Source organism: Python bivittatus, unplaced genomic scaffold (genome assembly GCF_059951505.1).
Source record: "Python bivittatus isolate LINGU-HERP-01145 unplaced genomic scaffold, Pbiv_v1 ctg000780_np1212, whole genome shotgun sequence".
Taxonomy (NCBI): Eukaryota; Metazoa; Chordata; class Lepidosauria; order Squamata; family Pythonidae; genus Python; species Python bivittatus.
The window spans coordinates 4,181,612-4,192,007 of NW_028277108.1; positions in this window are offsets into that span (position 1 = coordinate 4,181,612).

Consider the following 10,396-nt stretch of genomic DNA (forward strand, 5'->3'; position numbering starts at 1 on the left):
GCAAAGTCTGCCTAATTTTATGGGCAGTATAACAAAATTTAGCTACATTCAAAGAAACTGAATCATACTGATCAGATAGCAGCAACTACAGAATATAAAAAAAAAAAAAATCAGAATTTCCTGGGTATTTTATCAAATAAAGTTATAAAATGGGTCTGCGAGTCCTTATAGAAGGTACAATATAGTAAGACATAAGCTGTAGTTTTAATAGCCCCTTGTCCACAGGGGCACAATCTCAGCTCATATGGGACTTTTTTTGTATCTGCCCTCTAAAACTGCTGCGTTGCAATGTGCTAGAGTTAGTGCCTTTTGGAATTTGGAGACAGTTTTATAATGTAAGGATCTTGCTGGTTTATAAAAATGAGCCAATCTGCTCAGAAAAACGTTCCTAGGTAGAGCAGGCTGGTCCTGTTGGACTTCCAGATCTTTGATACTTTGTTTAAATGCACTAAGTACACACTCATAGCCCATCATTAGGAACACCTTCTTGGAGAAGCCAAGATGTTGCAGTTTTTGTGAAATAGTCCTGAACCGTACTGATTTATAATTGTCCTCAATAAGGAAAGAACTCAAACCTGTGGGTTAATATATTGTAAAGGGCATAGGGAATGGCTTTGAAGGACAGGAGGAAGAGCCACTGCTAAGGCAATGATCAGACCGGCAGATCTTGAGCTCATTCCAAGAAACTAGTATGAGTAAAGGTCTCAGACAGACCCCTCCCTAATTCACATGAAGGTGGGGGGGAGCATATTCAGACTTGGAAGTTTCTGTTACTATAGCCGCTTCAATAAAATTACTCCTGACCTATGTGACATTGGTTTCTTAGTCTAGCCTATCTTATAGGGTTGACATCTATAGAAATGATCAGTACAGGGTGTGGTGATAGCTTAGAAAAACTCAAGAGAGAAAATTGCTTTCCCAGAGTTTCCACCTGCAGGGACTATGAGCTACTTGGGGCTGCCATAGACCAAGTCAGATTCTTTTGCTGATCACCACTTACCATGGCCAATGGCAGCTTCCTCTACTCCTCCTACAGTAGAGTTTAGGGAAAGCCAAAAGCAGAGGCCAGCAGCCACCATAGCTTGCAACCTTAGCAAGAGCCAGGGGCCCGTAACTTGGCTGAAGCTTGACCAGAGTTTGCAAGAGTGAAAGGTTGGAGTGGCTTCTTAACTCAAAGCAAACCAACAAACAAAAAAATGATTTACAGCAGCTGAGAGAGGGAGAAAGAACCAGATGTGGATAGAGGAAGATAAAATAAATGGCGGGAGTGTCCATGGGGTGTGCAGGTGAGTTAAAAACTCAAGAGGGCAGCTGCAACTGTGTGATTAACCTCCCCCCCCCCCCCCAACACACACACTTGTTTAGGAACATTGACCCGGAGAGCAATATGGAAGAGAATGGATACAAGGAAAAAGGGAACACCGGTCACCTGGGTGTGGAAGAATGAACTCACCACCATTGGTGCTGTCTGGGAAGGGGAGGTTAAAACAGCCCCACCCTCTCCTTAATGGGACAGCATGTCCCATCAAGTCTGTGTGCAGGTGTGGCGAAAAAGGAGGTGAGTTAGGAAGTTGGCAGAGAAGCGGAAAATAAACCTCCAACCGGAAGGAACTGGAGCTGTAAGACTTGCTGAGCTGAAAGATGGGGGTGGGGCAGGGGACTCAGTACAAATGCAGGAGTTAGAAATTAGACAAGGGAGATATCTTTACAGTTCTGTATCTTGCCACTAGAGGGCTATAGACATCACTGCACAAAATGAATATTTTATGTAACGAAAACGATTGTGGCCTCTTAAAGATTGAATGGCTTGATAGAAGACCAGCCAGTTTGGAATCCATTCACCAAGCTATTATCTGATTCGATTTGGTTTTGGCTTAGCATCTTGTGTGCACACAGGCCCTATGGTTTATTCAGGAAACCGCAGGTAAGCAGAGCTTAAAGCTATGTTAGATCCAGTCTTTGTTGTTGTTGTTAACAGACTTCTTGTGGCTGATTTACACTTGAACAAGGGCAAGTTTTCCAATTTTCACAGGGTAAGAGAGATGCCTGAGAGCCTATATTCCGCTGAAAAATCATCCTAAGAATGGGACAGATATGGAAGTTCTGCCTTTGATGTGAAGGATCATTTTCAGCTTGTGGTTGTTAGCATCCAGTGGGCAGTATCTTTTAAGCACTCCATAGCAGTTAAACTGGGACTAAGGTCATGATCAGTAAGCTCATTCAGATAAAGCCAGAGAGGATAGACTTCAGCTTTCTTTCAAAACAAGCTTCGGTTTCATCTGTGCAGTGAGATTGAATCCACACCACTCAGGCAATGAAGAACGTGCATTTAGCCATCTGATGAAACTCATTTCTCCTTTACCTCTGCCAGCAAAGGGATACAGTAGGCATTTAAATGGCTCAAGTTATGTTCCCCAAATAGGGACAAAATTGTGACACATAGCTAGGGCGTCATTCTCCCTTTGCAGGTCTGTTAAGGTCTGTTAAGTCCTACTTTCTTTCTTTGGGACATTTTTGTAAACTGACCAGGAAACCCATGCTGGAGGACAAGCAAGAACAATCTGAGTCAGAACAGGACATCTGATAAGCCTCTATTTCAATCATCATCATCATCATCTTTATTAGGGTCACGGACCAGAATTACAAATAAAAATACACTGAAATACATTGAAATACATTAAAAATACATTAAATAAAATGAACAGCACATGATAATATATATATATATATATATATATATATATATATATATATATTGGTGGGGTCATCTGCGGGCAGTCAAAATGTGCCTAATTTTGCAGACCGTATAACAAAATTTCACTATGTTCAGGGAAACTAAATCATTCTGATCAGATAGCAACAACTGGACATAAAAAAGATCAGAATTACCTGGATATTTTATCAGATGAGGAGTTATTAGATGGGTTCGTGAGTCCTTATAAAAAATACAGTATAACAGGACATGTGCTATAGTTTCAATAGCCCCTTGTCCGCAGGGGCACAATCTCAGCTCATATGGGACTTTTTTGTATCGGCCCTCCAAAACTGCTGGAGGAAGAGCATTACAGCATGCTAGAGTTAGTGCCCTCCAAAATTTGGTGACATCTGTTTAAGTTAAGAAGGGAAGTTGGGTCTGTCTTCTTCTGATGGTTCTATTTGCTCCTGCTCTGGCTGAAAACATCTTTGGATGCACTTCAAGAAGGGTCTGAAAACATATTTAATAAAGCAGACTGATGGGCGAAAGTGGTTGTGAGCAGATGCTGAGAATGGCAGAAGGGCTGTTTTGTTGTATCAAATTAGTAAACTTAAATGATGGGTAGGTTTAGGATTTCATCATTATATAAATGTTATTTTTATTGTGATTGGAAATGGCATATCTTGATTTTATTGGTTTTTTCGGGGGGGGCGTTAACTGGTGTTCAGTTTTTATTTGGTGGTTTTTCATTGCGACTGGACCATGCCCCAGTGAGGATGCATTGTAAGAAAACATTTTTGTTTGAAATGCTGTAATAATATAGCTGAGAAAGAAGGGCCAAGAACTCTTCCTTATGGCTGGGTTCTCTCCTGATGCCAAGCTCTGTTCTGCCTCGGTAACAGGGTTGGCAAATGATGCTGTGCTTGCAGCTTTCAAGATAAGCTAAGGAACTGATGGCTTTTCCTGGTGACATTTCCCCCTCCCACCCAATTTGACCTGCCAGTGGGAAAGACTGTCAATCATTCTCCTTAATATATGGTGGGATGTGATTGGGTAACTATGGATGGATGCCTAGGATAGAGGGTTTGGCTATCTTTCAAATTGACTGAGGGGTAGGTTGGTATTTCATGCTGGGAACCTGTCCTGGACTGTATCTGAATATAGGTCTACCACCGTGCTGTTGACCAATAAACCCTTGTAGAAAAGAGCCTGGTGATCAGTCACATGCATGAAGGAGGAGTGTGGGATGAAGCAGGAAGGAACTCTTTCTCTCTCCTTCTCCATGCCACCAGTGTGTGAGCCAGGATATTTTTGAACACAAGTCTAATATTTCCTGGGAGAGTCCAGTTTCAGAAACACTGGTCAGGGATCATGTTCAACCAGGTGTTTGGCCTCTCTTGAAGTTCCCAGTACCCAGCAACAGAAAGGAAAGGAGCATGGTTGCAGCAGCTTAGAATGGCCAATAGGAACTGGACAGAACCTTGGCTTGACATCACCATTAGTGTCATCTATGAGAGGTTGTAGATTGTGTGCATGACAAGACTTGGATCAAAAGAAGAAGGAAAACACTAGTTTAAAACTGGAATAGCTGAAATCAAATGTAAGCTGCTTCCATGGTGGACTGAGCATGAGGTGAAGGCAACATCATGAAGATGTGTCCTTTCAGAACAGTTTGTGGTGCATCTTTGTATTACTGTTAGAGGATCATCTTTAACATCCTTAATGTTAAGGATGATCCCCTAATTCATGTTTTGTGGTGGCATTTCCAAGAATTGGGCAGCTCTAATGATCCCGTTCCTCCCATTTCATGTCTTGCTGAGTTCAGTGTTCATGCAATGGGGACAAATCTGAAGATGGAGTCTTGAAAAACCCCATATGAATAAACCCCTGATCATACAGGTTTAATGTGATGGAACAGCCTCTGTACTTCCCTCTACTATGCAAATGGTGGAAGGAATGCCCTGGCAATAGGACATGACCACAGTGAGGGTATAGCCTCACTTCTCATCTCATCTGGCTCTATTTGTGCTTGAACAGACTGAGGGGTTTAAAATACATTGATCTTAAGAGTACAACTGCTTCAGCCTGTTCTTGTAATCCACAACCATATCTTGAGCATCCATGAAGCCAGTGCAGCTGAAAAACCTTGAAGAACAATTTTGTCCTTATTTGGTCCCTTTGGGTCAAGTAAGGTGCTTAGATTTAAAGCACGTTGCTTTCCACTGTCCTGCTGGAGAGAATCTACATGGGCTGTCTCTCGTACAGCTTATTTAAATTTCCTCCTTCCCCCTTTCATTTATAACCATATATTAAAATCAGCATGATTGTCTACAGTGGAACCAACTTTTCTCCACAAATAGCTTAAGCATTCCCTTCGAATGGAAAAGTAATTTGGCTTGATGCCTGAATGTACTCACAGCCAATCACTGCAATGTTAACCATAAATGTAAATGCATTTCTAACTCAAAATGCACTGAGTAGAACAACTTTCCTTAAACTAGTCCCTTCCCCAATTCCTAGCCAGACATTTGAAGAAGGGTCATCTATGGTTTTAGCTGAAGCCACAAGATTTCATTCTTGATGCTTTCCCACTTGGTGTGAGCTTTACACTGCACCCTAACACATTTGGGGTAATCTCCTAACAGAAATGTGATTTCCCCTCACCTAGTGCTTTTTTTTTTAAACATTTACAAGTTGCTCTTTAGCTTTGACTCTCAAAGGAGCAAAATGCATTTCTACGTAAAAATAACATCAGTTAGCTTGATAGATCAACTAGCCTGTTGCCCACAAGATAGATTGCATGTACTCTCATCTGCTTTGACCAAGTGGCTGAAAATTGTGACGGCTGAAGTCCAACACATCTAAAAGGTACAAATAAAACAATAATGTATAACTGCTGTGGGAAGGAAGGAAGGAAGGAAGGAAGGAAGGAAGGAAGGAAGGAAGGAAGGAAGGAAGGAAGGAAGGAAGGAAGGAAGGAAGGAAGGAAATGCTCCTATGCAGGAGCAGGAACTCCTTTAGGAGTTCACCAGTCAACAGATTGGAAGATATCAAGTAAAGGCAGCATCCTTTACTTTATCCTTTCTGTGAATTTGGCCACTGATCATTTTTGGAAAATGATAACTGGGTACTTACAAGATGACAGCGTTTTATTCCTTTGACCGATATGCTGCCCAATCCTTACAGACCCCTGACAGTTTACAGCAACAAAAAGATACAATAGATACCTAAAACGTCCATCATTATAATAATCCCTAACAACCCAACTACATGCCCCAAACAGACACAGAATACAAAATCAGCTTAATTATTTTTTTTTAATGACAGAACCCCACATGGTTAATCCATTGGTGACAATGACTCTCTTTGCAAAGGGGCCAATTTCATTCCAGGGGAGGCTGTTCCTGATGTTGGTGGCATGACTGAAAAAGCCATGTTTTCTAGCCTCAGCAAATACCGCCCCCCCCCATCTGCCTTGTGAAAAAAGGCTCCTGCGAGCAGCATTTCATTGAAAAAATCCAGCTGCTGTTCTACAAATGACTCCGCTTTGTGGTGCTTGGATTCAATTGTGTTTCGATCTTCTAAATTGGTTACAGGATGCATGGAGGGGGGGGGGGGCGGAGAGAAAGCAAAACAGATGTCCTTTTAGCCACAGATCATTCTCGTCACTTTGCACAATCAAAACCGGAGTGCTGTTTCTCATATGCCACGTGATAATTTAGGGTCGATGATTTACTCATTCTGATTAATTTTTTCCTAGACTTTTGAAAGAAGCCTGGCAGGAAAATACTAAAAATAACACATTTAAAATGTATGTCTTCTTCCCTCATTTTAAATTCATAGGAATGATTTCTTAGGAACACATTTTTTCCCTCTTATTAACATGAGGTATAAAATTTAGCCACATCAAGGAGCTGCAATATGCTTATCAGTTACGTTACAGCTGTTGAATGTTTATGACCACAAAAAGTTTCATTTCATGATTTTCAGTGATCAGCATGAATAGAGTGGAGTGGCTTCCTCTGATATGCTGGCAATCCTACCAAGATTAAGCCTTTAAGATTTTGATGACAGCACCCCTGAGCCTTGACATTGGTCCCACATATCTATAAATAAATATAAATATATATAAAATGTTCCTTTATACCACATTTTAAAGCCCTAGGTATGAAGTTAAATACAGGTGAAAGAATGTGAAATCAAAGGTTGGACAATTATCAACATATTTATATTATGTTTTAAAACTCTAGATGTGAGGTTAAGCATGATAAATTACAGATTCATAAAACTGTGTAATCATTAATACGATTGCACAAAATACAACATATAATAGCTATGAAACAAAGGGATTCTCCCTTTCATCAGTGTACAGGTAGTCAATATTCCTTCCCCCCTTCCCCTATGCTTTTTGCTTTTATAAGTAAGGGGTAAATTAGAAAAAACATAGTTGGACAAAAAAAAAGTATTTTTCTGCAGCAAAGTCACAGTGCATTTCTAGAGAATATCACTTTATCTGGGTACTGAAAAAACAAATGAAATTACATAATATAGGAAATACGTTTCAAATATATCTAAAACATATCTAAAAGTATCTGGAGAAAATGTGTGTGTCTATATGTATGCAGGTAGTCCTCGACGTACGACCACAACTGGGACCGGAACTTCATCACTGAGCGATGTGGTCATTAAATAAGTCACGCCCAATTTTACAACCTTTTTTGCTGCAGTCGTTAAGCAAATCACTGTGGTGGTTAAGCAAATCCAGCTTTCCCCATTTGCTTGTTGGAAGCCCCCTGAGAAGGTCACAAATGGCAATCACATGACCCCAGGATGTAAATACATGCCAGCTGCCAAGTGCCTGAATTTTGATCACATGACTGTGGGGATGCTGTGACAGTTGTAAGTGCGAGGACTGGTCATAAATCACTTTTTTCAGCACCATCATAACTTCTAATGGTCGTTAAACAAACGGGCATAAGTCAAGGACTACCTATATGTATATGTGTGTGTGTTTGTATATATCTTAAAAGTGTATGTGGGAGGAACAGTATGAAGAGATGGAAGAACAAATGCAGCATATTAAAAATATCAATAAAATGACACAGATGATTCCCATTAGAAATACCAATGTGTATTACATATTCAGATGAAATTGCTGGTGCAATAAAAATAGCTTAAGATCACTTTGGGGACCCAATATAAAGCTGGTAATTTGAATTTTCTTTCCAACAACTATTCCAGTCTTATTCTACAATTTCAGAATTATGATTTACTTATAGATTTGTGATGTAGTTTTAATACATGCAAATGTGAACTAGGCATACATATGATCATACATAAGAGTATGAACCAAGTATCTACTAACATATATTTTGACACTATGAATTGTACCAACAGGAAGAGTTTCCTGAGATCAGGGCTCCTGCTTATTAGTGAATTGTATCTTCTCCTAGCTTTCTCTCCATTCCACGTAAGCAGAAGAAACTCTGATATTGGAAGCACATTACAAGGAAAAGCACACAATTCTGGCTCTCAGACTAGAAACAATTGTTTACTAGACACCATCCCTTGTTCTAATGAAAGCCCATACCTCTCTGTTCAGATTGTTGCCTCTACTACTGCTTCTGGCTGGCATATATTTGTATGGATATATTTTCCTGCATCTCCAATTGGCTGGCTTCTGAATCTTGCAAGAACCAGCCAATTGGAGATGCAGGAAAATATATCCATACAAATATATCTAGAACCATCACATCTGGGTTGCCTAGATGGCCACAAAGAGGTACATATAACTCAAACTCTTTGCTGACATTCAGTGGTTGATTGGATTTTTGCAGCACAGATATGATAGTTGTATACATGTTTCATGCATGATCTAAACATAGGGACTGAAATTTGGGCAGGGAATGAGTGGACTTCTAGGTGACAGGAAAGCCCACTTCTTCCCAGGACACAAAAATGGGTTTGGGATGTAAGGGTGAAGCAAAGATTATTCTGGCCAGTCAGGAGCAATGCCTGTTCTTCTCTAGGAAACAAAGGAAAACAACCCCCAGTTTACGCAACATGCAAAATCATGTTGCTTTGGGGGGTTTTACTTAGCAGGTTGTGTGAAGCCATCCAACTGATGTGGGATCCCAGTTAAAGCCGTGCAGGGAAGGGTCAGGATCATGCAGTGCCCAAGCCACTCACGATGAAAATAAACCACAGTGAAACACTGTATGGAATCTCAGCTTCGTTTCCATCACGGTTTACAGAACAAGCTACAATGGCTGGAGTCACTCAGTCAAAGGCAACCTTCTTTTTGCTGCAGGAACAAAGTGGGGATTGCTACTGAGTGAAGAAGTTGCCTTGCTGTGTGTCTTTTTCTGTAGCATATCATGGTGAAAACAACAATAGAACCCACCCCCAAACCCCCCACCTTCTCTTCAGGTGCTGAAAGTTGGGGACATTTTGCACAGTGAGACACCCTGACTTGCCCACGCGGTTCCAACTACAAAGTCGTGATAATTTCATTTTGTTTCCACTTCCTGTTTTCTCTGTCTCCTTTGTTCAGTCCGAGGGGCTATATTAGATGTTCCTGCTTTTGTACTTGCTTTTGTGCTACATCTCGTGTCCCCAGTAATGTGCCCACTGACCCTCCCTTGGAGTGTGCCAAGCTGCCCGCCGTACCTAATTTAATTACCAAAATGAATAAATAGGAAACCAGCAGGCCATCAAACAAGAGACCAGTTTCAAGGTAGCTGTACTTCTAAGCTTGCTTCTGGGTCCCCCATAGACTTCAGAAGCCTTCTTAAGAAGTAGAATGGGGCACAGCCCAGTCTAGTGTTTTCTGTGTCTTCAGGGGCACCTCCAGGGGAGGTCCAAAAAGTCAAGATGGTGGCTGTGATTATGCAATTAAATTCTCACCTACTTTCATATGTGCAACACACATAAAAACCGGGAAGGTGTTCAACTGAGCAGTTATGGCCCTTGGATGCTTTATCATTGGCAACATCTACTATGGAGTCTTTTTTTTAAGAAGACCCATCACAGGGTCTCAAAATTCTACTTACCAACTGCCCCCCCCAAAGTTGGGGATCCTTGCCTTAAAGGATAAAGCTGCTGCAATAAATTCAAATCTCTTTTTTGCTCCTAATTCTCTTTCTCTCCTGTGAAAAAAGAACAGTTTGCTCCCTGTTGACTTTTAGGAATGGTGCTGGCAGGCTCGGAAGCCGGCATGCGTGCAGAGAGAAACGTGATTTTTAAATAAAAAGGATAAAGGCTTTTTAGCAAGATCGCTCCGTTTCAGGAAGCAGTTCTCTGAGGCAGTGAATCAACTGCTTTGCCTTATAAAGCAAAGGCACGTATTGGCTCCCCCCCCCTGCCCCCCGCCCTTTTCTGGTGGAATGTTTTCGATCCAGCTTCACAAGGAAGCTTAATCAGACAGTATTTCAAATTTACTGAAAAAAGGCATTTTGTTCTAATAAGAACCGTGTGAAATATGCTTCATAATAACTTATTCTGGGGACATGAGCTGAAGCATTCCGAATTTTGCATGCTTTTCAGCTTCTTTGGGTCCTTCTAGATAGTCTGGATTACAACCCCTCTCACCCTGACCAATGGTCATGCTGACGGGAGTGTAGTCAACAACGGGTGGGGGAAAAACTGGTGGGGAGGCACTCCTCTAGATTGAAACACAGTCATTCTTAGATAACTACACCT